Source organism: Microtus pennsylvanicus, chromosome 4 (genome assembly GCF_037038515.1).
Source record: "Microtus pennsylvanicus isolate mMicPen1 chromosome 4, mMicPen1.hap1, whole genome shotgun sequence".
NCBI classification, from domain to species: Eukaryota; Metazoa; Chordata; class Mammalia; order Rodentia; family Cricetidae; genus Microtus; species Microtus pennsylvanicus.
The window spans coordinates 31,275,647-31,301,315 of NC_134582.1; the positions used below are offsets into that span (position 1 = coordinate 31,275,647).

The following is a 25,669-nucleotide window of genomic DNA, read 5'->3' on the forward strand; positions in this document are numbered from 1 at the left end:
TCCAGGATGGCATCAAACATACAGAGATGCTATAGTTTGTACCACCATGCTTGGCTTTAAAGAAAAAAAAAAGTCTCCATAGTTCAAAAGAATGAAAGCTTTTGTATGACTGTGAATGATGCAAACACAATTCCATGGGACAAAGCTGAAAAAGTGAAGAGTGAGAACAAGATGCTTTGTGTTTGGTAGTTTTCAGATGCCAAAGCCATGAGAGTCCATGGGAAGAGACTCTCTCAGAGGGCAAACTAAGGGTTGCCGAAGCTTCGAAAACACTAATGAATGACTGGAAAAATCCCCCAGCCACATCCTTCCCCTGCCAATGACTCTCCTTATCACACACAGAACACCATCAATGAAAAGCTCAGAGCGCTAAGAAAACAGGCCTCCTCCACAAAGCACTTCCTGGAGTAACTGTCCATTACTCTGGTTTTTTTGTCCGTGTTATCTTAGAATGGTCCTGAAAATAATCAAAGAAAAAGGCATAATGAATTCAGTATCTGATACAAATCAGTAGCTAAAATAAAGCCATAATATACACCCATAATTTTTAGGAGAACGATCAAGATTATTGATTTCTAAAATAAGGTCTCCATTAATGTCCCAAGTTAAGTTCAATCCTGTTTCTAGTAATTGGCTCGAGAAAGAATTTAAGAATAATATTTAAAAGTTAATTAAAAACAGTGTAAGCATTCCTGTCAGTCAGCTGTGACCTCTGCTCCACCGCGCATTTAAATGTATTGTCACCTCGACCTGTAACACAGCAGTGTAAAAAAAAATTTGGTCAATATAAATCAAACATACACTAATTTATTCAGCAGATTTCCTACCGTCTGAATCAACATCAGAAATCTAACCGGTGTTTGTTATTCCTTATTGACAGGAAGAGGCATATTTAAATGATAAGCACTCCTGAACATCATTTGGAAGTTAAATTGTTCCCCATGGACAGCTTCCATAAATGGTTGCATTTAAAGGTCATTTGCCACCAGACTATGAACAACTGTTGCATTTATTAGCACAGGCTCAATAGTGTGGGCGCTACAGTCATCGGTTTTTACTGACAATGAGATCTAATTGTCCACTGTTAAGAAACAGGGAAAATTGCTGGGACTGGTGGCACACACCTTTAATCCCAGCACCCCGGAGGCAGGTGGATCTCTGAGTTTGAGGTCCGCCTGGGCTACAAAGTGAGTTCCAGGACAGCCAGGGCTACATAGAGAAAAACTGTCTCAAAAAAAGAAAAGAAAAGAAAAGAAAAAAAGAGTGTATGAGAGAGAATAGACTTTTTCTGTAATTTTCTATTCCTTGCACTATGACCACATTTCAGAAATTCAGATGCAAAGCTAGGTATGGTGATACATTCCTACAGTCCTAGCACTCAGGAGGCTGAGACAGGAGGATTGTATGTTGGAGGCCAGACTGAGCTGTGTAGAAACATCCGGGTTAGAAGATGCAGGGTATGGCACACTTGGTAGAGTGTTAATAAAGCATGAGTGAGGTCTCAGGCTTGCTCTCCAGCACCACAGAAACTAAGCCATGGTGGGGTACTCCTGGGAAGGCGGGGTAGACAGAAGGGGGAGTAAACAGAAGGCCATCCTTGGCTATTATTCAGTTGGGGTCTTGGGCTCACCCTTGCATGTTCCAGATAGTCCCCTCTCTCTCCCTCCGTTCTCTTTCTCTCCCCCAAAGGTCCCTTGTCTCTCTCCCTGCCTCCACACCTGCAGATCCAACTACTCCCAAGCTCACCCCACTCTCTGGGTGGGAGAATCAGGTACTCCTCAAGCAGTGACCTCCTAAGTTTCTAGAGTTCCAGTGACCAGGACCCCACACTGTTATCTTCACTCTCCCTTCAGTTGTCAAGCTCCTGGGACATCAATCCTGGGACCACCTCTGGAAGCTCAAGAGGGCACCTACCCAGGACAGATAGTCTGCCAAACAACTGGGACCCTCCACAGTCTGGTCTTCCAGAAAGGCCCAATGAGGGGCTAGTGGTCAATTCTACCTGCTCTTGCAACTTGTTCATTCACCTTTGTCTCTTTTGCCTTCTGGGCTATATTCTTCCTCAGAATGTTCATGCCTTTTAACCCAAAGCCATAGACTTTGCTATGACACTAAACTGTTCCAGCTGTTTTACAGACACCAGCATGTTCCTGGGAAAGGGTGCTGCTACTTCATCAAGTCTCCCTTTGCCTTCTCCTCTTCCTCCAGAAACAGATTCATGAGGTCTCCAGAAAGGCAGTCAGCCAGATGCTTCTTAACCTAACACCTCCCCTGAGCATGGACCCACTGACTTATAACTTCTGATTCTCCCGCCCCACATAGTCCAACAGAAGTAGCCAGATTTGGGAGCCCATATACCCAAACAGATTGGGATGTTCAGTTGAGGCTTCTGGCTCATGCCTACATGGTCCAAAAAGACAGTCCCATGTTCGTTCTCTCTCTCTCTGGTGTGTGTGTGTGTGTGTGTGTGTGTGTGTGTGTGTGTGTTTCAAATCCTAGCTTAAAGAATCTACCACATTCTTGGCTGCTACTGTAGCTTCCTCCCCTAAAAGTTGCCAACCACCCCAGTCCCAGCCAAAACATTAAGTTTTTGACCATACTTGGGAACCCAGCTTGTGGTGGGCATATTATCACCCCTCGCCTATGTAAGTCTGTCCTGTCCCTTTAAGAGACAAGTCCTGCCCATTCCCTTTCTCCACTGAGTCAAGCAAATCTTCCTTCCACTTCCAGCCTGAGCTCCTTCCTTTCTGTCTCTTTCCAGAAGAGGTAGCTTCTCTTCTCCTCTCTCTGATTCTTTCTCTTCTCTCTCTCTGCCTCTCTCTGCTTATCCCCCTTCTCCCTCCCTCTCCCCTTTCCCCTTCCCTTTCACAGCCCACTAAATAAATACCCACCTTCTCTGCATGGCCTCCTGAGGGTCTTCATGGGACCCACTGCCCCTTGTGTCCCGCTGCCTGCTGCTACCACTTCAGAAACCTGCAGCGTTTTATTTTTACCATTACATCCTACAACCCATAAAATCTCCCTGCTTTTGTTTGTGGGTGTTATATTTCTGGCCCCAATCTCAGGGACTGGAGGATCTTCCGGGAGTTGCTCTCCTGTAAACCTATTATTTTATTATTATTTTATTATTTTAATTCAGGTTGATTTGGCTTACTGAATCAGCAGAGATACTTATGGGGGGTTGGATCAAAAACTTATTAGCTATAAATCCAGTTTAAGGCCAGACTGGGCTATATAAGACCCTGCACCAAAAAGAAAGGAAGGGAGGGAGGGAGGGAGGGAGGGAGGGAGGGAGGGAGGGAGGGAGGGAGGGAGGGAGGGAAAACTTCCAGGCTAGTTCCCCCCTGCTCCGCCTACATACAAGGATGCAGCTTTTTATTGGTAATCAAGGGGTCATGGAAAGGGAAAGGAACCCTCATTACAGAGTCTGGCTGAAGGCCTTCATCAGCAAAGAGTCAAGAATTTCAGTACAATTAGCATTTGCTGAGGACACCTATATACAACATGTACTTCTATATGCACTTCAAATAAGAATGTTAAAATAGCAAGGGACCACTCTGAAAGCCTGAGCTTTCCAGTCTTGAATGTGGCCTTAGTCCTTCCCAAGATATAAACCTGGTACTTCGGAGTAGCTCATAAACCAGATTATAAACTTTTATTTACAGCAAAAACAAAACCTAACTTCCTCTCCAACCCTTATGACTTTGTTTTGTTTTGTTTTGGATGCTCTAGAGGACCTTTTATTAGTTTGAGAGACTAACAATTGGACAGGCATTTTAAATCCTGGCAGCTGTCAGGAGAGGTGAAGAAGAAGGTCACACCTTTGCCTTAGGGCCGGCAATGCAGGTCTGTAAGCAGCTGTATAATGTGTGGGGTTGCCCGGGGCATCAGAGAAACCATATTAGGATTTAATTAGTATCTAAAGAAATAGAAAAAGGCAAAGAAAAGTTACTCATTTTGTGTTAGAACTCAGAGAAAACAGGCAGGGTTAGCAGTAGATCTGCAGTGGAAAGCCAACGCGCAATCCTATGCGCATCAAGAAGCACGTGTGATCTCATCTGGGCTCCTGAGCAGTCCTTTGAGATGGAACTTTAGAAGTCACCCAAATTATATGTGAGTATTCTAAAGACACTTAATTGTGACTCTCTCTTGCGAGGCCTGCAGCCCCACCTGGGCGTGTCCTGCATGTGCCTAAGCCTGCTTATTAACCCTGTGATGAAAACTCTCGGAAGTTCTATTCCTCTTTTTTTGCTTTGGTTTCTCGAGACAGGGTTTATCTGTGTAGCTCTGGCTGTCCTAGAACTTAATTTGTAGACAGGCTGGCCTGGAACTCACAGAGATCCACCTGTCTCTACCTACAGAGTGCTGGGATTAAAGGTGTATGCCACCACTGCCGGGCTCATAAACTCTATTCTTAATGAAGTCTCTGGAAAGAACACTGTAGGCTGCTGAGGACAGCAGCAGAGCGGCGTCATTGGTCCACACTCCTCTGCCGCTGACGGTTTAGAATATCACATCATAAAATAAAGTGGGCCCGCAAGATGGCTCTGCAGTAAAGGTGTTTGCCACCAAGTCTGACAACCCGAGTTTGATGGCCAGAACATACACGGTAAAACTTAGGAGCCAACTCTTACAAGTTGTCTTCTGACCGTCACACAAAGATTGAGGCCTGTGCACTCCATCCTACCCCAATAAATAAGCGTAACTAAGAAAGCAAAAAAATACTTTTATATAAAGACAACTGAACCCCAATTTAGGCAGGATCGCTAACGGCCCAGATTTTTCACAAGTGGCGATCTGGGTCACCCCCCGGGGTTAATCATGAGCAGCTGAGATGCTTGCTGAAGGCAGACACATAGAGAACAGTGATTATACTCACATGACCAGTTACAGACACGAAAAGATGGCAACCGTCAAGACAACCTCCTGCCATTTCTGTCCCGAAGGTCTGCTAGACACATGCTAAACAAATATCTTAACTTCTTCTTTAATTTCCTCATCATGTAAAATAAAAATATACTGATTGTCTACCATGGCAAACTAAGAATTGTTAATTTTCTGCAAGATAGAGTATGAAGAAGGGTAGATGTCAGTAGAAGCCTCCTGCTCTGGGCAAGAGGCCCCTGAATTTCTGGTTGAACCCAGGACAGCTGTATCAGATCAGGCTGACTTGTCACTGTCTTTATTGGGGCAAATGAACTATAGCTGAAGGATTTCTGCATGAGTGCCCAGTTGACAAACGGTGGACTTAGAGACAGCTCTGAATCAGCACCAATGACCCAACAGAATATTTAGGCAAATATTTCAAACCAAGCATGTCCCAAAGTGAGGAAGGAAGGTGGTGAGCACGAGCCAAGGCGTGGCTTCCAGTGTTTGTGAATTGTCACTATCACGTTTCTATTTGCTCAGCCAAAAAAAAAAAAATTGTTTCCTCACGTCTCTCACCTCTCTCCCACCTGCCAGAGGGTCTTTAGTTTCACGATCAAATTTTATCTAGAATCCCATTACCTGCCACCATTTCACCTCAGAACTCTCCTAAGCCAGAGTCACCTCTCAAGGAGACTAACAACATTGCTCCTTAAAAATACTCCTTAAGTTAACTGAGCACGCTGCTTGCAGCACCTTCCCTAAAGCCCCTCTCCAGCCGTAATAAAATGAGAACGATTCTGTGAAACATAACTCATAAATCAGGTGTGTAGCTGACACAACTGTCATCCCAGTTCTCAGAGGGCTGAAGCAGGAGGATCACTATGAGTTTGAAGTCAGTCCAGGCTATAAAACAAGACCTTATCACGATAAGCAAATAGTTCACATAGCCATCCTGCAGGCTCAATCTGCCTCATTATGTCATCTGAACAATAACAGGAATCCCATCAGTAAGGGAAAGGATGGGGTGAGAGCGGAAAAGAAGCTTAGAGTCCCTAGAACAACCTCTGGATCTCTGGGTTGAGAACGAGGGGGAGGCATCTGTGAGACAACTATAAACTGCAAAGCTAACTAAGTTACTTCTCCAATAAACATCAGAAAGAGACGTTAGTATATTTCAAATACCACCCCCCCCCAAAAGAAAAAGGTAATGAGAGAGGGGACATTCCAATATTTCAAATACACCCAATCAATCTTTGCAGAAAATAATGTGGGGTCTAAGAGAGCTTTCAGCTTTCTGGAACAGCACTCATTCCTTCTGAAGTTTTCCGGTAAGTAAAAAAATAAAGAAAAACTAGTAAAACCCTTCCCAGAGTTTTCTTAAATGGCATTTTTGTACCAGATTGGGAATGCAGAGAAGCGGCAAAAAGATGATGCCAGAGTCAAATCAAAATGAACGTTCAGTAACCACAAGACGATATTCTCCTCTGTGACAGACTTCAGCTTCTAAAACTCGGCTTCCAAACTGGGATGTGGTGGTGTACAGCTGTAATCATAGCCTCCGGGAGGCTGAGGCAGAGTCACGGGTTAAGAGGTAGCCTGTACGACACACTGAGAGCATGCGGATGGAGGGACAGAAGGGTGGGTGGATTGCGGGTGTGTGTGTGAGTGGGTGGAAGGAGAGAAAGAGGCAGACAGATCACATCATTTACAAATACACACAAGTCAGACATTTGTCTATGATTGCATGTTTTTATGAACCAAGCGTGCAGCCAGGCGAACCATACTTTATTTCCCTTGTGTTTCCCTAGAGTATAAAGCAATTAATCAAGAAATGCTTGGAAAATATAGTGACTTTTTCCCAAAGTCCTCTATCTTAGAGGTTTACTAGCTCGTAGCTCATGGGTAACTAATACTCATGACTTATCTAAAACAACACCCCAAAAGAACAAAATCCCAGATAACCCTTAGGGCTAGAAGAATCCATTTACTTGCTTAGTATATGAGACTCCCCTCAGTTCTGAAGTCTCTGTACAAGTTACCTCAAAGAGCTGAAGTGTGTGAGCATGCCAGCCACACCTGCAGATGCAAGAGACACCTCCCCACCCCCAGCAATGCTTTAGGACTTGGATGCCTGGAACTGTTGGGCAATCCATAGGATTTTGGCGTGGCGCTTCTATGATAAGCCTTTAGATTCCCCAGCCTTGCACAGTCTGACTCCAATTTTCTCTTTTCTCTGGGGAAGCTCAGGGAGAGCTGCATTCAGATACAGAGCCCTTCCTGATGGGAATCCTGCTTTGGAAATAACATTCTTCCCACTAGCCCAATTTGTCGATAAATAGTCTCGATATAAGACAAAATACCCACCTCTGCTGCTAGCCCAGACTCCAAGGAGGCATCTCTCACTAGGACATTTTATTTCCATTTGCCTTCTTTATGGATCTACAGCCCACATATAAATCTGTGAGGCTGACATTCTTTTCAGTTTGAGCAGCTAGTGAAGAAGGAACCGCTTTCTCTGTCAATGGGATGCCGTGATTCCCTGTGACTCATTAAATATGAGTATAATAAACTAGGAAAGGCTGTAGGAACAGCTCAGGGGTGGCGCACTTGTGCAGCAAGCCTGAGGCCCTCTGCTCAATCTAGCATTTCCACAATCTTTTCGTTTTTCTTAAGCCATGTGCGATGGCTCGTTCCTGTCATGTCAGCACTCAGGAAGCTGAGACAGGAGGGCAAGCCAGCCTGGCCTACACTGTAAGAGTATGTCTCAAAAATAAACTGGTGCTGGGCAGTGATGGTGCACACCTTTAATGCCAGCACACAGCAGGCCGAGACAGGTGGATCTCTGTGGGTTGAAGGCCAGCATGGTCTACAGGTACAGTTCCAGGGAGCTAGGGCTGTAACACAGAGAAAGCAAACAAACAAAAAATAAATTATGAACACTGAAAAGTACATTAAAACACGACTGCACATGTTACCAGACCGGCCTTACAAAAAGTGAGGGGTGGGGGTCTTATGTAGCCCAGGTTGGCATCAAGCTCACTTACTATACAGCCTAGGATCATGTTAGCGTTATGATTCTCCTAACACCACCTTCCGGGTGCTGGAACAACAGGCGTGTCACCGTGTCCAGCTTCACCCATCAGATTGGTAGAATTCCAAGAGCAACAGTAGCGACAGCATTGGCTGGCAAGCCGGTGCGGATGCAGCATTCATACACTGCGACAGGATTGCAAAGTCAGGCAGGGCAGGCTTCGCTGGAACCCCAGTGCCACCAAAATGCCACACACATCTACTTTTGACCCAGTAACCTCTATGTGGAATCTAAAGACATACTAACAAGAATTTCAAAAGGCGCACTTCGGAGGCAGAGGCAGGCGGACCTCTGAGTTTGAGGCCAGCCTGGTCTACAAGAACTAGTTCCAGAACAACAAGGACAGTTACACAGAGGAACCCTGTCTTGAAAAACCAAACTCAAAAGAAAGAAGAAAAAAAAGAAAATAATTTCAAAAGAATTGTGTTATCACACACCTGTAAGCCCTGCACTTTGGAGGCAGAGGCAGAGGAATAGGAGAAGCCAGCCTGGGCTACATGAGAGCCTATTTCAAAACAGATTAGAAGAGCATGAAACTGAAGTGCCTTTCACGAGCCGGGTGGTGGTGGCGCACGCCTTTAATCCCAGCACTCGGGAGGCAGAAGCAGGTGGATCTCTGTGAGTTTGAGGCCAGCCTGGTCTACAGGAGCTAGTGCCAGGACAGGCTCCAAAGCTACAGAGAAACCCTGTCTCGAAACAACAAAAACAAAACAAAAAGAGAAAAGAAAAGAAAAAGAAATGCCTTTCACAAGTTTGTTGATGGCAGTCTGCCAACAGAAGGCAATATAACTATAGCAGATATCGGGGCATTCTTATAGAAACTGCCTTGTAAGTATCTCAGGGAACCACGGTGAGGTGGAGGAAAAGGCAAGGCTGGGGCTAACAGAACAACTCATTAGGTAAAGGCACTTTGCCTTGTAAGCCTGGCGACCTGAGTTCCATTACTGGAACTCACTCAAAGGTGGAGGGAGAAAACTGACATGCCATAACATGTATGCTATCCCCGCCCCTACCAGGAACATACACACAATAACTGTTAAAGAAAGGCAGAGAGAGTTCTCTGTGTGCACTACCGCCTACATAAGAAAAGGAATGGGGACACAGTAGACTGCTACTTGTTAGCATATGTCCAGAATAGAAGAAATCACAACCTCATCATAAAATAATGCATTTACTTTTCCATTCCATTTTCCAGAGTCCATATATTTGCAGTTAAATCCTTCTACTCTCCAAGAAAACAGAATGCCCTATTATCAGTGGAGTGCTGGCAACAACCTTCACGTGTATTCTTTTAAGTGGGAATCGATGGGAGAGGAAGGAAAGAGCGTGAGGGCAGAGGCAGAAGCTGGATGCCCTGTGACTGACAGCATTGTATTACACGTCACACAAGGAAAAAAACAAAATGTATGTCCTTTTTGTTTGTTTAGCTGTGCTTTTTGATTTTTTTCAGGCAGTCTGCTTATATGGTCCAAGCTCGCCTAGAACTTCCTACGGAGCCTGGGTTGGCCTTCAACTCCTGGTATTCCTGCTTCTGCCCACTCAAGGACTACGATTCTATGCATTCACTACCAACCCAGGGGGGAAAAACCAGGCCTGGCGGGGAGGCCAATCATCCCAGCCAGCTAGGAGACTGAAAGAGAAAATACTGCTTTGGTAACTTAATGGAACTCAGCTCAAAGTGTACGAAAGCTGGGGTTGGGGAGGCTGCTAAGGGTGTGCTGCTCTTCAGAAGACCAGAGTTCGGCTCCCAGCATCCACAATGGGTGACTCACAACTGCCTGTAACTCCAGCTCTAGGGATCTGATTCCTGATGCCCTTACCCTCTTTATACACCACACACACACACACACTAAAAAAAAAAATCTATTTTTTAAAGAAATAAATGTAAAATGTCAGTTCAGGCTACATCTCAGAGATAAAAGTTCTTGTCTAGTTTGTGTGAGGCCCTAGGTTTAATTCCCAGTACTGTGTATAAATACATGAATGTTTAAATTCATAAGTGATCCATACATCAACAACATAAAGTGAGATGTAGTGTTTAGGTGATATGAGCAAAGAGGTAATTATTCAAGATCGTTGTTTGGTGCTAAAGATGTAGCTCTGCTGCTAGGGTGCTTGCCTAGCACAGATAAAGCCATAGGTTCAATCCCTAGTGCCAGACAAATCCGTGATCTCACCACTCGGGTGTGCATCTACATAGCAAGTTCCAGGCCAGCCTGCAGAGTGAACTGGTCTGGGAAATCCTGAGGTAGTATTCTAGTTTGATTGCTGTTGTTACGATAAAACACTCTGATCAAAAGCAACGTGGGGTAGGAAAGCTTTATTTCATCTTATATTTAAAGATCACACAGTCCATCACCGAGGGAACCAGCAAAACCTTAACAGGATCTTGACGCAAAAGCCATGGAGCGGCACTGCTAGCTGGCTTGCTCGCTGTCCCACACTTACCTAGCTTTCTTTTTATTTCTAAGATTTACTTTATTATTTTTAGGGGACTGGACAGATAGCTTAAACAATCAACAGCTGTTGAGTGTTTTCTGCACTTCCAAAGGACTAGAGTTTGCTTTCTAGCACCCAAGCTAGGCTGTAACTGGAGGATTCTCTCCTGCCTGACAGTTCCTGAATAACCACTCAGAGACTTAAAATTACTTATAAATGTCTGGTCAATGGCTCAGGCTTATTACTAGCTAGCTCTTATATTTAAATTAACCCATTTCTATTAATCTAGGTATTGCCACGTGGTTGTGGCATTACCTCATTTTCTACATGTCTTGCTTTCTTGGCGGCTGGCTGGCGTCTCCCAGATTCTACCCTTCTTCACCTGTATCTCTGCTTGGATTTCCTGCCTGGCTCTATGCTGCCTTACCATAGGCCAAAAGAGCTTTATTTATCAACCAGTAAGAACAACAGATATTCACAGCGTACAGGATCACACAGCATCAGGCAGCTTATAAAAGCATGCAACTCCAGCTCCAGGGGGTCCAACACCTTCTTCTAGCCTCCATGGGTATTTACACACACACACACACACACACACACACACACACACACACACACCCCAAATAATAAAAAATAAAAATAAAATTTTATTCTCTGTCTGTCTGTCTGTCTGTCTCTGTCTCTCGTGTGTGTGTGTGTGTGTGTGTGTGTGTGTTTACACGCAGTTGTGTGCCACCTGATGTGGTGCTGGGAATTGGACTCCAGGCCTCTGCAGGAGCGATACATGCTCTTACTGCTGAGCCATCTCCCCAGCCCAGCCAGCATTCTCACAACCCATGAGCACTCCTGTATCCAGACAATCCCATACAAGCACATCCACTGGCCAAGCTGACAAAGACAACCGCTCAGCTGAGACTCTTTTTTAAGGGGACTCTAGGCTACCAGAAATTTATAGTTAATGATAACTAGGCCAGATACTATACAAAATTAGAGCATATTGTTGTGGTTCATATTACTAATTCCATAGAGTTCCTGAGCACTTGCCTAGGTAGACTGAATCTGGGGTGGGCTGGTTTCTAGAACTCAGAAGGAACCAGCCTTGAAGAACTCACTCAGTGTTTGTCTTCATCAGTAATAGAAAACCTCACCATTCAGGCTGCCATACCTTAAAAGTACTTGCTAAAGCACTTGTAAGATTAAAAAAATATTTCTAACACTTGTATCCCCAAATTTCTAAATAATTTATTTACAAAACTCAATCCTCTTGTACTAACTTTGAAAGTTGTTTAGCTATTGTTTGTGTTTGAGGGCCTCATGCATACAAAAATGGTGATTATTTGCTCGCTTGTTTCGCGATTCAAGGGATCAAACCCAAGACCAGCGTTTTAGCCCTGAGCTACACCAAAGTCACTATTTTGACAATGTAGCAATCACTGTGAGTGTGCTGATGTTCAAGAGGAACTTTTAAACTGCATTTTTGTCTTCAAGAGTAGGGATCAGAGCTCACACACACCTGACTTCATCGTTTAATAAATATTTAATGTGTGCTTCTGCTACACTCGGTGTGAATAGGCCCTATGCCAGTGCTGCATGGTTAACAAAGGCCTCGTTCATCTCATGGGCATAGGATGGATGACCGTGACTTCAGAGGACATTGTGGTCTCAGTGTGTCCTCCTGCACTTCTCCCACGGCATGCCTAAGGGTTGGGTGAGAGGGAAAGACCGGCTCTTCACCCAGCCCCAGAAATTCCCCACTTTTCTCTCCAACTAGCTAACCTACCCTTCTTGTTCCCTAAGGGTTCAGGGAACCCTGGCCTCCACCAGTCACACACAGGGCTCCCTTATCAGCAGCCTGACTGGGAACTAATAAGGAGATCTGAAAGGTCATTTATTGGCTCAGGGTTTCCGAGGCAAACACCCCTTTATTATAAGGAAGTATGCTCTCTGCCTTTGGATGTGGTATACAAAGTCTACAATTTTTCTCAGTAGGTACAAACTACTCAGACAAAACGTAAGATGGAAAGGCCAGGCTCCCTCACTCAACCTCAGTCTCGTTCTCAAATTGTGTATCAAATGGCAGTGACAATAAGGTAGAAACCACAGTTAATTCAAAGGTAAATTCTCTAGAGACAGGATATAAATTGTGTAGCCCAGGATGGACGCAAACTGTTTGTGTACAGGATTATGACCTTGAACTCCTGACCCTCTAGCCTCTACCCTCCAGAGTACTGGAGCCAGAGACTGAACTCAGCCCTTGCACACACCAGACAAACAGTCTACCCAGTTACATCCCTACTCTGCATTTTTTTTTCTTTCTACAGTCTAGACCTTTCTCTCTTTACATTAAACCACATACTCATAGGAGAAAGCCCCAGCACTTTGGGTGAACTCAAGTACCTTTCTCTTTGTTGCCCCTCTCCCTTGCCCCCAATCCTTTCCCTTCACCATTTCTGGTTGGCTCCTGGAGTGCTTTATATGCTCAGTACGCACACTAATTCCTGACGTGAAGAAAAAGCTGTTGGTATGCCACCAGTCAGCACTAGTCAGTAACCCAAGACAAGACAAGCCTTCGCATCATAGTCTTAGATAGTGAGGGCAGGACCCCTGCAGCTGAAAATCCTGAAAACCGCCGGGTGGTGGTGGCAGCGGTGCGCGCCTGTAAACCTTTAAACCCAGCACTTGAAGTAGAGGCAAGCGGCTCTTTGAGTTTGAGGCTAGCCTGGACTACAGAACAAATTCTGGGACAGCAAGAGCTACACAGAGAAATCCTATCTCAAAAAAAAGGGGGGGGGGCGGAGAAGGAAAGCAAAACCTTGAAGGCCACGACCCCAAAAGGTTTCATCCCCAGTGTTAAAATTCTGAAGGCAGAAAGTCCCAGACCTCAGCTCCCACTGGAGCAAATGTTCTACAAGTTCTACAACAGGTGGTTTTCCACCCTCCTAACGCTGCCACCCCTAATACAGTTCCTCATGTTGTGGGGATCCCCAACCATAAAATCATTTTCATTGTGATTTCATAACTATAATTTTGCTGCTGTCAGGAATCCTAATGCAAATATCTGTGTTTTCTGATGATCTCAGGCAACCCCAGTTTAAGGGTCATTTGGCCCCGCAAAGGCTCGTGACTCACATGTGTGACATCTCCCATCATGTCAAAGGATGGAAATACTTAGACACCTGGGGGATAATATGTTGAATATTGTCTCTTAAGTGGCTTCTAGGCTGTTACCCCAAAATGAGCTGTGTCTATAAATATGAACTGTCTCACCAACACCACTCTGCCGTGATGACCCCCCTTTGTCAACAGCACTGACAAAGCCTTACTGCCAAGCTCAATCTCAACAATTTGATTTGGATCTTCAGGAAGCATAAAGTGTAAGAACATAATCTGATGTTTATGGTCTGCATGTCCAGACACACACACACACACACACACACACACACACACACACACACGTACACAGATGCAAGCACAACACGCTAAAAGTGTAATTACAAATAAGCAAATAGTATTGGGACTAGAGTCATATTCAAAGCCTTAGGTTTTCAACCTTCCCATCTGGCTATCTAAAGCCCAACCCATCTCCTCAGCTCCATAAATGTGTGTATGTGTGTGTGTGCAAACTATATATTTGTCTTCAAGTTTTATTTGTTTGTTGCTAGGGACACACACGGAGTTTCAAGTACACCCAGCAAACATTCTGCCCCTGAACTACACTCCCGCCCTGTCAAGGGTGTCTCTAAGGATTCCCCAAATCACTACAGAAGCCTGTAACTCCAGCACTCAGGAAGTGGAGGTTAGAAGATCTAGAATTCAAGATTCCTTAGCTATATGGAATCTAATTAAAAGTCAGCTGGGCCAAACAAGACCCTGTCTCAAAAACTAAAAAACAAAACAAAACCCTCATTTTAGGGTAACAATATTATGAAGCAGGGGCTTTGGGAGATAGGTCATTCAGGCAACGCCTCAGAAATGGGATTAGTAAACATAGAAACTAAGGACAAGAGCCTGGCGCATGCCTTTAATCCCAGTACTTGGGAGGCAGAGGCAGGCAGGCACCAACTACCAGCCAGGGCCAGGCCATCACCAGACAATGAACCTGCCAGCACCTCCTTCTTGGAATTTTCACTTTCAAAAACTATAGAGATGAATTTCCGTTATTTATAAAGTAGCCGGTCTACCGGAATTCTAGTCAATGCTGCCCAAAGGAACTGATAGAGAATTTCCAAATGCAAAGCTAATCATGTTACTTCCTTCCCCAAACAGCTCCCGCCCGGGAACTCAAAGTCCGCGGCTCTTTACAGCCCTCACTCAGCCTGATTCCCTGCAATGTCTTTGCACAATCGCTGCTACTGACTTGAAATTCCAGTCTCACCGACCCCACCTAATCCTCCTGGCTGTACGTGCCTCAGGTCACAGTCACAGCCTCTCCATCAGGTCTGAGCTCCTAACTCATTAGGTTTTCATGTGCTGAGTCTGACCCTGCACCTGTACACAGACGCTGCTTCCAGCTCCAATGAGTTCACCACCAGCAAAGTCGGGGGCATGACGGCTGGGTGAGAAGAAAAGCAGAGAGAAGCAGGACCCTGGGAAATAACTCTTGAGTTTATCTGCTCTTTCCTTACAACAGCCTGGCCTGCTTCTCTGGAGATCACACTGACTGGGTGGGAGGTCTCTTTTCCCCCAGGTTATTTAGTTGGTGTATCTGGAGTCTGATGTCCCCAGTTTATTTAGTTAGTAGTATCTGGAGTCTGAAACGCCAGTTCTCTCAGATTTTTGTCCTGTACTTCCTCTTCTTAAAATTCACAAGCTAGCAAAACCCTAATCAGATTTCAAAGTCAGCATTCCTAAGCACCCTCCCCCACCCCAGGCACAGCAGAAGTGGCCCACACGGGGCTCTACCAGCCAGCCTGGAACCCAACACTTCCCTGCCAGCTCCAAGCCTGCCCCCAGACTCAGAGAAGCCCCCCAGGAGCAGGAACATCACCCTTCCAGCCTTCAATTCCACTCTCAACCTAAGACATGGCCAAAGCAAACGTCTGCTTACTTTCTGTTTGAGACAGGGTTGACTTCCAACTCACCGGAGAACCAAGGCTGTCCTTGAACTCTAGGTTCTCCCGCCTCCAAGCCCAAGTGCTTAGGTTGCCCAGGGGCACCACGCTCAGCAGTGTTTTCTAAGAACCTAGTGACCTCGGGGACCGCTGAACTCTCAGCCAAGAGGAAGAGAAACTGCCTCTGCTTCCACCTCCTTACCAGGGGATTCTCAGAATTTATAGGACTTCTTTTTTTTTTCATTAAATACATAATCACTATGAATTAAAGGTATGTTTTACACTCAAGAGTACACGCTTTTACCAGCTTTCTATTTTAGAAACTGGATCCGATTTTAAACTGTTCTTTCTTTCAGCTGGAACACCACTCCCGGCTCTACTCCCAGAACAGAGAGCATCGGGCGCTTGGTTAATGTTTGCTGAATGAATCATGGCTGCGCAGCTATAATAGCTGTCTCTCAGAGAGAACAAGACGTCGGCTGCCTCACAAACTTGAAGCGGAAAAGGAAACCACCTTAACAGCTTGGTCTAGCAACCTAACTAAGCTATTTTTTTTTTTAAGTAAAAAATTTAAAGTGTGCACAAACTATCACCGCAAGTGAGATTCTCAAACTGCTAAGTTTAACCCCAAATGACTCCCCAAATCGGTTACATTGGCAACCTAGTGTCTGGCAAATGTACATCATACACAATGTTTTTTTTTTTGTTTTTGTTTTTTTTTTTGGTTTTTCGAGACAGGGTTTCTCTGTAGCTTTGGTGCCTGTCCTGGAACTAGCGCTTTAGACCAGGCTGGCCTTGAGCTCACAGAGATCCACCCGCCTCTGCCTCCCAAATGCACCACCGGCGCCCAGCTGCTTCAAACGTGTGTTTACAGAATAGCTAAGAACGTGCGTCACCCCACCCCACAAAAAGCAAAACAAAAACAAAACCCTCAGGAGGCAAGTAGGCAGGTGACTGTCAACAGAAGCAATCACCTTGTTTCATTTTGTTTATTTTCTTGAAATGCTTGAGACTAAGCCCTCCAGTACCCTCAGCGAGCACTCTGTCTGTGAGCTGGGAGCCGGGTACTCTAAGTCACATCTAAATGACAATTCTTGGATTGTCTAGAACTTCCTGGCTGTGGAGAGTCGAAAAGCTGCTGCTCAGAGCTAAAATTACCTTGGATTATCACATTTTCTGAATAGAAGCTTTATCAGATACTTCTGTATTTGACCCAGCAGCCTTCTAACACATAGGTAAAAGCCTGGCCATGTATTCTCAACAGACCACTGCCTTCCACTGACCCTAAAGCTAAGAACACCATCGCATAGCATCAGGCGACCAACAGCACAGATTCTCCCACTGCTTAACTGAAGGAACCGAGCAAACTTCGTTTGGAAAAAGAACTCCGTTTCAGACAAGACTAAACCAGGATGAACTCAGGCCCAGTAAGAGTTAGAAACAATTCCAGGAAAAGCCACCCACTATGTCTGCACTGGTCAAAGTGACCCCACCAGGGTGCCCAAACAACATCTGCTTATATCTGCCACCTTCAGGTGTCCTTGCAGGTATCAGATCAAACTGTTGTTGTGAAACTTCACAGTAGATAGGCAATTTCATGGTAGATACAGGAGCTCAAATTTTAGTAATTTTAAAGGCTGATGGGCCATGGCCAACCGAAAGATTTGGGTTCAAGGAGCCATAGGGACAAAACCCTATTCATGGACCACCCGAAGAATGGTGGACTTAGGAATGGGATGGTAGCCCATTCATTCGGCCCCTATCCCCTATTGGCCGAGATCTATTGGCAAAAATGAAAGCTCAGATACATTTCTCTGGAAATGGTTCCGAAAGTTTCCATTGGAATGGGCCGAAACAGGAGGTATGGGATTGGCAGCACATTGCTGTGCGCACACACCCCCCCCCCCCCCGTTTATGTAGAGATCAAATCGGGGGAAGACCCAGTCAAAGTCTGTAAGAATCCCTTGCCCTTAGAGGCTAAGAAAGAAGGGCATCATCCCACATATCAGGCGATTATTAGACTTGGGAGTCCTCTGGCCTGTGCAATCGGCCTGGAACATACCTTTGCTGCCTGTTAAGAAATCACACACCAATGACTATAGATCAGTCCAGGATCCGAGAGAGGTTAATAAAAGGGTGGTTGACAAACACCCCACAGTACCAAACCCTGCTCAGCTGGTTGCCCCCGATCGGCAATGGTATACTATCCTGGAGCTAAAGGATGCCTCTTTCAGTTTGCCTTGGGCTTCCAAGAGCCAATCGTATTTTGCCTTAGAATGGCATGACCCAGAGATTGGGGCCAGCGGCCAACTGACATGGACTAGACTGCCACAAGGATTTAATAATTTTAGCACCATCTTTGATGAAGCACTTCACGAAGATTTGGGTGAGAGTACCAGACCCAAAACCCAGATGTTAGCCTGTTGTAGGATTTTGATGACTTACTAATTGCTGCTGCAGATCAAGAGACCTGTTTGACTAGGACCGAGCCGTTACAGCAAGTTCTGGGAGGCCTAGAGTACCGTGCCTCAGCCAAGGAAGTCCACATCGGCAGGCGACAGGTAACGTACTTGGGGTATATCTTAAAAGAAGGACAACGGTGGCTCTCCAATACACAAAAAGAGATGGTACTTAAGATCCTGGTTCCCCCATGGCCAAACAAGTGACAGAGTTCCTAGGTACCACGGGCTTTGGCCACTTGTGGATCTCAGGCTTTGCCGAGTTGGCCAAACCTCTATAAGAGGCCACTAAGGAAGGACAGGGCTATGGATAGATCACCGTAAACAGGCCTTTGACAAACCCCAATAAAGCATGTTCAGCCCCAGCACTGGGTCTACTAGATGAGACCAAGTCCTTTTATTTGTTCGTGGATGAACGCAAAGGAATAGCTAAAGGTGTCTTGACCCAGAATTTGGGTCCCTGGAAACGGCCAGTAGCCTATTTGTCCACAAAATTAGACCCTGTGGCAGCCAGATGGCCTCCTTGCCTCTGTATAACAGCAGCTGTGGTCTTATTAGTAAAAGATGCTGATAAATTGACTTTGGGACAAGGCCTCACCATAGGCACCCCTCATGCTTTGGAAGGAGTCCTCAAGCAGCCCCCTGATAGGTGGTAACCCTGCCGGAATAACATCCCAGGTATCCACAGTCCTGAACCCACCTACCTTACTGCCTGACTCAGACCTGGAGGTGCCTCTACGCGACTATCCCAGAATCCTGGCCCAGGTACACCGCGTCTGTCCTGACCTGAGAGACACCCCTCTCCCTGACACAGAGGTTACCTGATGTGCTTACGGGAGCAGTTTTGTGCAAAATGAACAGAGGTGTGCAGGGGCTGCAGTGACCACGTCAGAGGAGGTGGTCTGGGCTGAACCAATGCCAGCTGGCATCTCTGCGCAGAGGGCTGAACTGGTGGCCTTGACAAAGGTCCTGGAGCTGGGACAGGGGAGAAAAATCAATACCTACACTGACAGCCCTTGTGCATTTGCTACCGCACAGGTGCGTGGGGCAACAGATAAAGAGAGGGGATTGTAAACTGTAGAGGGGAAGGACTATCAGAAATAAAGAGGAGATTCTAGCCCTTCTCTAAGCCCTATGGAAAGTAGCCATCATACATTGTCTGGGCACTAGGGGGATGGACCTATTCCCAGAGGTAACAATCTGGCAGATGAAACTGCCCGGGAAGTAGTGCCAGGAGAACCTGACCTGGATAAAGTCTCTCCCTATGACACAATGTCCGGAAGGATGGTGGCGCTCAGCTGACTGTAAAGTCATGTCACATGACCACCTGGGAAAGAAGCTGCTCCCAAAGCTCTACTGCTCCTCTCATAGGAGGATTCGCAGAACCCAAGACTTATTGAGGCGCTTTGAAGTTAAAATCAGAGACAGGCAGCAGAAAATCGCGGACATAGTTTCTAATAGAAGGCCTGTCAACTAACCAATGCTGCTGCCGATCCCAAACACCCTGGGAGCCGACTCAGAGGAAAGAAGCCTGGTGTGTATTGGGAGGTGGATTTCACTGAAGTCAAATCTGGCAAATATGAGTATAAATATTTGTTAGTGTTAAAAGACGCCTTCTCGGGTGTTGTGATAGGAGCGGCGGGCTATGTTCCTGGTACCCGGCCACACACAGGGCTAGCTTATGCCCAAAATAATTACAGGGAAACTGTATTCTTTTTTTTTTTTTTTTTTTTTTGGTTTTTCGAGACAGGGTTTCTCTGTGGTTTTGGAGCCTGTCCTGGAACTAGCTCTTGTAGACCCAGGCTGGTCTCGAACTCACAGAGATCCGCCTGCCTCTGCTTCCCAAGTGCTGGGATTAAAGGCGTGCGCCACCACCGCCCGGCTGAAACTGTATTCTTTTAAACACTGCTTGGCCCATTAGTTCCAGCCTCTTATTGGCTAACTCTTACATATTGATCTAACCCATTTCTAATATTCTGTGTAGCACCACGAGCTGGCTTACCAGGGAAGATCTTAACCTGCGTCTGTCTGGAGTGGGAGAATCATGGCGACTCATCAGCTTGGCTTCTTTCTCCCAGCAATCTGTTCTGTCTACTCCGCCTACCTAATTTTCTGTCCTATCAGGCCAAGCAGTTTTCTTTACTAGTTAACCAATGAAAGCAACAGATAATATACAAGACCCACCTCCATCACTCGGGCTGATCAGAAGCATTCCCCACCAACATGAGACAGCACTGGCACTAGTGGTGGTGAAGAAGTTTCTAGAAGACATCCTGCGTGGGTACGGGTTTCCTACTGTGCTAGGGACAAACAATGGACCAGCTTTTGTGTCCCAAGTGAGTCAGAGTTTAGCCACCGTCCTGGGGAATGATTGAAAATTACATTGTGCATATAGACTCCAGAGTTCAGGACAGGTAAAACGCAGGAATAGAACTCTAAAAGAAACCCTTTCTAAATTAGGCCTGGAGACTGGTGCGGATTGGGTGACTCTCCTCCCCTGTGCCTTGTTTAGGGTTAGAAACTCTCCTTACCAAATGGGGCTGACACCTTTTGAGATTATGTTTGGTACCCCATCCCTGTTGTCCCCAGCTTGCAGACAGAACTCCTGGCAAAGTTGGATGATCGAGAACTTCTTGACTCTATACAGAAAATCATGTATGGCCAAAGCTTAGGGCCCTTAATGAGTCTGGTGTCCCTCTTGAACACCATAGGTTTCAGTCAGGGGGCTGGGTCTATGCTAAGAGACATCTGCTAGAACCCAGTGAAAGGACCCTTCGTCATTCTGCTGACCACTGACCACGCCATCATCAATCTCGATGGCAGTTGGCATGACTACATGACTGCCATCAAGGTTGACAGCATAGCTCCTGGATCCACTATACCCACGCCAAACCTGCTGATCCCTTCGCACTCAAAGAGCACCGTTGAGATGGATGGGAGGTTGCCAAGGACCCAAGCAACCCACTCAAGCTGTGAACTCGGTGTTCCAAGAGGTGGCAATCTTAATGATTTTGCTATCTGTATGTACTGTGCCTATGAGACGTTCCTCGGGAAATCCACATACCCCCCTAAATTTGACTCGGCAACTCATAAGAACTACTCGGGGATACATTCAGGATAAGAACATCATAGTCCAAGTGTCTAAAGCCGGCCCCATTTTAACTGTGTTCCCCAATATAACTGTGAATCTCTGCCACTTCTATCCCCCATGACCCAGACATTGGCCCTCATTTGCCCTCTGCTTCTCACTACTGCAGCGCAGGGAACCACATTGTTATATATGCCCACAACATCCAGCCGGCAGAGTCTGGAAAGACCAGCTGTGATGTGGGGGATGGGATGACTAGTATTGTGCCAGTTGGTCTTATGTGTTCACTAGGCACTTATGGAGGAACCCCCTCTTAAGAAGGATTACATCTCCCTGAAACGCCTCATTCCCCCCAGCATAAAATAGATAGCACACAGTTTTCTCCCCAGCCTTAAGCGAATGCAAGTGGGAGGCTGTCGGGAGCACTGGTGTAACCCTGTAAATATAACCTCCACCAAGGTGGGGTAGGGCAGAGAAGAGAAGATACATGGATCAAAGGATGTACTTGGGAAATCAGACATTAGGATAAGCTTCAATGGTTTGGACAGGCACCCGACCCAGGAGCTACAGTCACTGTAAGATTGCTTGCTGGCTATCCTACCACTGTAATAGTGATAGGGCCCAATCAAGTTAAACCCAGGCCCAAGCCCAAGCCTGTCCCCATACCTCAGCCCCTTAAACCTAAGCCCACCATCTCCATGCCCCAACGACAACAGTCACGTTCTTGGCTGGCAACACCATGACAGTAACTCCCCAGGCCTCAACCTCGGTATCTTTCACTGTAATGTGTTCTTTTTCTTTCTGTCTCTCCCCTTCCACTCCTCATTTGATATTGTTATTACTGTCATCATTGATGTTAACGGCAGTTGACAGCACCATCACCCCAAGCAGGGGTCCAGTTGAGACGGACCTGCTTCTTGAGTTGGTGCAAAGATCATTCATGGTTTCAAATTCTACTGAGCCAAACTTAACACCTTCTTGTTGGCTTTGTTATGACACTGCACCCCCTTATTGTGAGGGCATTGCTATTATGGGAAATTACCCCTTGGAGACTGAGCATGACCAATGCTGTTGGCAATCTAAGGCCAACCTGACCCTTGAAGAAGTAACGGGTCAAGGGTTCTGTATAGGTGCCATGCCAAATGACACACGAGCACTATGCAATCAAACCTCAGCCCCTCCCACCTCCCTAGGAAGTCTAATTCCTCCTAAAGATACTTGGTGGGCATGTTCCTCTGATGTGCCCATACAAGATCCTTAATGACAGCAAAGGATTCTGTATTTTGGTGCAACTGGTCCCCAGGCTGATTTGTCACTCAAACAAGGAACCACTAAATAGACTAGGAACCCCAGTCATGGGGCAAGTTAGGAGAAAACCTACGTCCACTCTTACCCTAAGTATATTGCTGGGAGCTAGCCTAGGCAAACTGGGAATGGAGACGGCCTCCCTGATTACTCAAAATTAGCATTATTCCAGCCAACACGCTGTTACAGACACAGATACAGAGTGATTAAAAAACTCCGTCTCTCACTTACAGAAATCTCTAACGTCTTCAGCAGAAGTCATGTTACAAAATAGAAGATGCTTAGACCTAACTTTTCTTCAGCAAGGGGCACTCTGAGCTGCATTAGGAGAAAAATGTTCATTCTGTATAGATCATAGCGGGGTGGTAAAAGACAATATGGCCAAGGTGAGAGAGAACAAGAGGCCAATCAGGGAGGGTTTGAATCTTGGTTTAACAGTTCCCCTTAGCTGACTACTTTAATCTCCACCCTACTGAGCCCCCTCTTCATATTATCTTACTCCTAACTCTGCATCCTAAACAGGCTGGTATAATTCATGAAAGAGAGGCTTGGGCAATTCAGATAATGGTCACCAGCTATCAGCCAGGGGCTCTGATGGAATTAGATAATTTAAGACGAGATCGAGACCCATAATGAGGCTCTCGGAACAAAGAAGAGAAGAGACTAAAGGGACTAAACAAACTCCATTTTGAAAAAGAACTCCATTTTAGACAAAGCCCAACCAGGAGATGAACTCAGTCCTAGTAAATGTCCCACTAAAAGTAAAAGTTTGGGGGTCTTGAGACATGGGCACAATAGTAACCGCTTGAGCAAATGTGTTTGGAAAACGCCTTGATTTATGACTATGGTTTGTCCTGTGGCTATAAAAGCTCCTATAAGCACTTCCAGAATGGAGCATGCCATTTGGGGCAATGTGAATCCATGTGTCCCAATGTGTGGTCATTCGTATTTGGCACAGAATGAATACACTCTCTGCTCCCTTTGGGATGAGAGCTGTAGCTTGATTGGACATATCTCTATCTCCAGAACACGCATCCTTTCTAATAAAACTCTCTATTACGGAAGTACTTAAAACTGTATGCCATGTTCTTTTAATATAAAAACACAATCATAATCACTACGTAATATACTTTGGGGAGGAAAATCAGGTTGTCTAATGAAAAAAAATCAGGCCAGATATGGTAGCACACACCTGGAAACCCAGCACCAAAGAATCTGAGATAGGAGGACTGCTTTGACTTTGAGACCAGCCTAGGACACGTGGAGACGCTATCTCTAGCAAACAAACGGGGCTGGCAGGAATAGTTCAGAAGATAAAGGCATGTTCAGCTAAGTCTGAAGGCATGAGTTCAGTTCCAGAAACCCACTTTCTGAAAGGAGAGAATCGACTCCAAAAATTATCCGCTGACTTCCACATGTAAAGAAAGAGACCTGGTCCGCTGTCCTCATCAACTTAGACCATGAAACCCAATATGGACAAGTTCAACAGAACCGCCACATATGGGCTGCCCATGCATGCTTCAGCATTGCCAGGGCAGACACTTCATTCATTTTCACTCATTCCACATGTAAATGGTGGCGCATGCACACATACGCGCTGAAGCAAGAATGTGCGCTTGCACGTGAACACACACACATGCTTATATACCACACACACATACCACACACACACACACACATAAATATATGTAATGAAATCTTAAACAGTATGTAAAGAAGGCAAACAATTTCAATGTTGGATAACGAAGCTGAATTGCCATCTATTCAAAAATGCGCTGGGCTGTGGTGGCGCACGCCTTTAATCCCAGCACTCGGGAGGCAGAGGCAGGTGGATCTCTGTGAGTTTGAGGCCAGCCTGGTCTGCAAGAGCTAGTTCTGGGACAGGCAACAAAGCCACAGAGAAACCAAAGAAAAAGAAATAAAAAGGTTTATTTCTGCTGGTAATTAATTTTAACTGGAGCTGCCTGAAGCCCAGGGGCCTTAACGTTTGTCTTTTACCTGTAAACACCAAAAGAATGCCTCTGAGAAGCAAGGTGTTGAAGATGCTAACAGGAGAGGTGAGATTTCTGGAAGAATAAAACACAGACAATGTTTCTGCCCCCTGGAATGAGCACCAGTTCCGAGGTTTCTTTGTTGATATTTGGTGTTTGCAGTGCCAGGATGGAACCCATAGCCTTGTAGATGGCAGACAACTGCTCTCTGCCACTGACCTACAATCTTCTTTTAAGAATGAATATTCAGAATACCCAATTAAGCACATGTTAAGTGCCTGGGAGATTTAAAGAAGAAGAGGTTTACTGCAAGAGCGCAGCAGCTTCCTCTCCCTAGTTCCTGACCATGGAGAGCATGTTAGCCATTTTTGGGGAACTCTTTGGCATCTTTTCAGAGGGCAGTTTAGTTTTCACTTTAAAAACTCGGGGCTTAGACAGACTGTCACAAGACACCAAGAATATTTAGAGGAAGGAAGCAGAGTTACAAGGCTGTGCCAGGATGATATGGTTAGTAAGTGCTATAGTAAGAGAATCAGCAGTGAATAAGACAGCAACAGACGGCAATCCATCCAGGCTGCTCCCCGCAGTTTCTTCCAAACCTAAACATCCCTACATACCCTCAAGGGAACATTGTGTAGCACCCCTGTTCTTAATGCTCAAACTAGAAACATGGAGACACACCTTCCATCTGTTAAAGGCCCACTGAGCCAGCAAAGGTCTTACTCAGCATCTCACCTGGACAAGCAGCAGAGCGCATCACAACTATTGTTTGATATTTCACAAAAAACTCTGGCCAATGAAATGACAGAAAGGAAATACAGCTTACAGCTGCTAGTCTACAAGAGAAGAAACTAAGTTTGTCAGTCTGGAATGATCTTTCTATTCTGTTCTCCAACAACTGCAAAAAAAAAAGAAAGAAAGAAAGAAAAAAGAAATAACCTCTTGCAAGTTCTAACCAATCGGAAGCATTTCTACTGCTTGCAGTGGCTATCTAGATGACGGAGCTTAGATTTCCGAGGAAATCAAGTAATACCTCACTCATTTAACTTGTCACTCTAAGAGTCCAGGGCTGGTCTCTGCGGTTGCCTCTACTCAGAGCAAGCCACCTGTCTCAAATTTCTGGGCAACTCTACACTCACTAGGTACAGGGCATGTGCTCAGGTAAAAGCACCTTATTTTGCCCTTTCATGCCACTGCAGAGCTAGAAAGAAGCAAACGCTAAAATCCATTTTTAAAAAAATTTAAAAATCAATCTATGTATTACCTTAGCTAATGAACAACCACAAAGACCGATTTCTTTTTCTTTTTCTTTTCTTCTTTCCCCCCCACTTTTGGTAACACATTTTCCATCTGAACAAACCTTACAGAACTTGCAA

The 25,669-nt window shown here is 45.5% G+C and overlaps 1 protein-coding gene across 2 annotated transcripts in view; it reads right to left on the reverse strand.

Moving 5' to 3' along the window:
* Snx24 (sorting nexin 24) overlaps nt 1–25,669 on the reverse strand; it is a 150,937-nt gene that overhangs the window by 124,451 nt on the left and 817 nt on the right. The gene's annotated exons all lie outside the window — the stretch shown is intronic.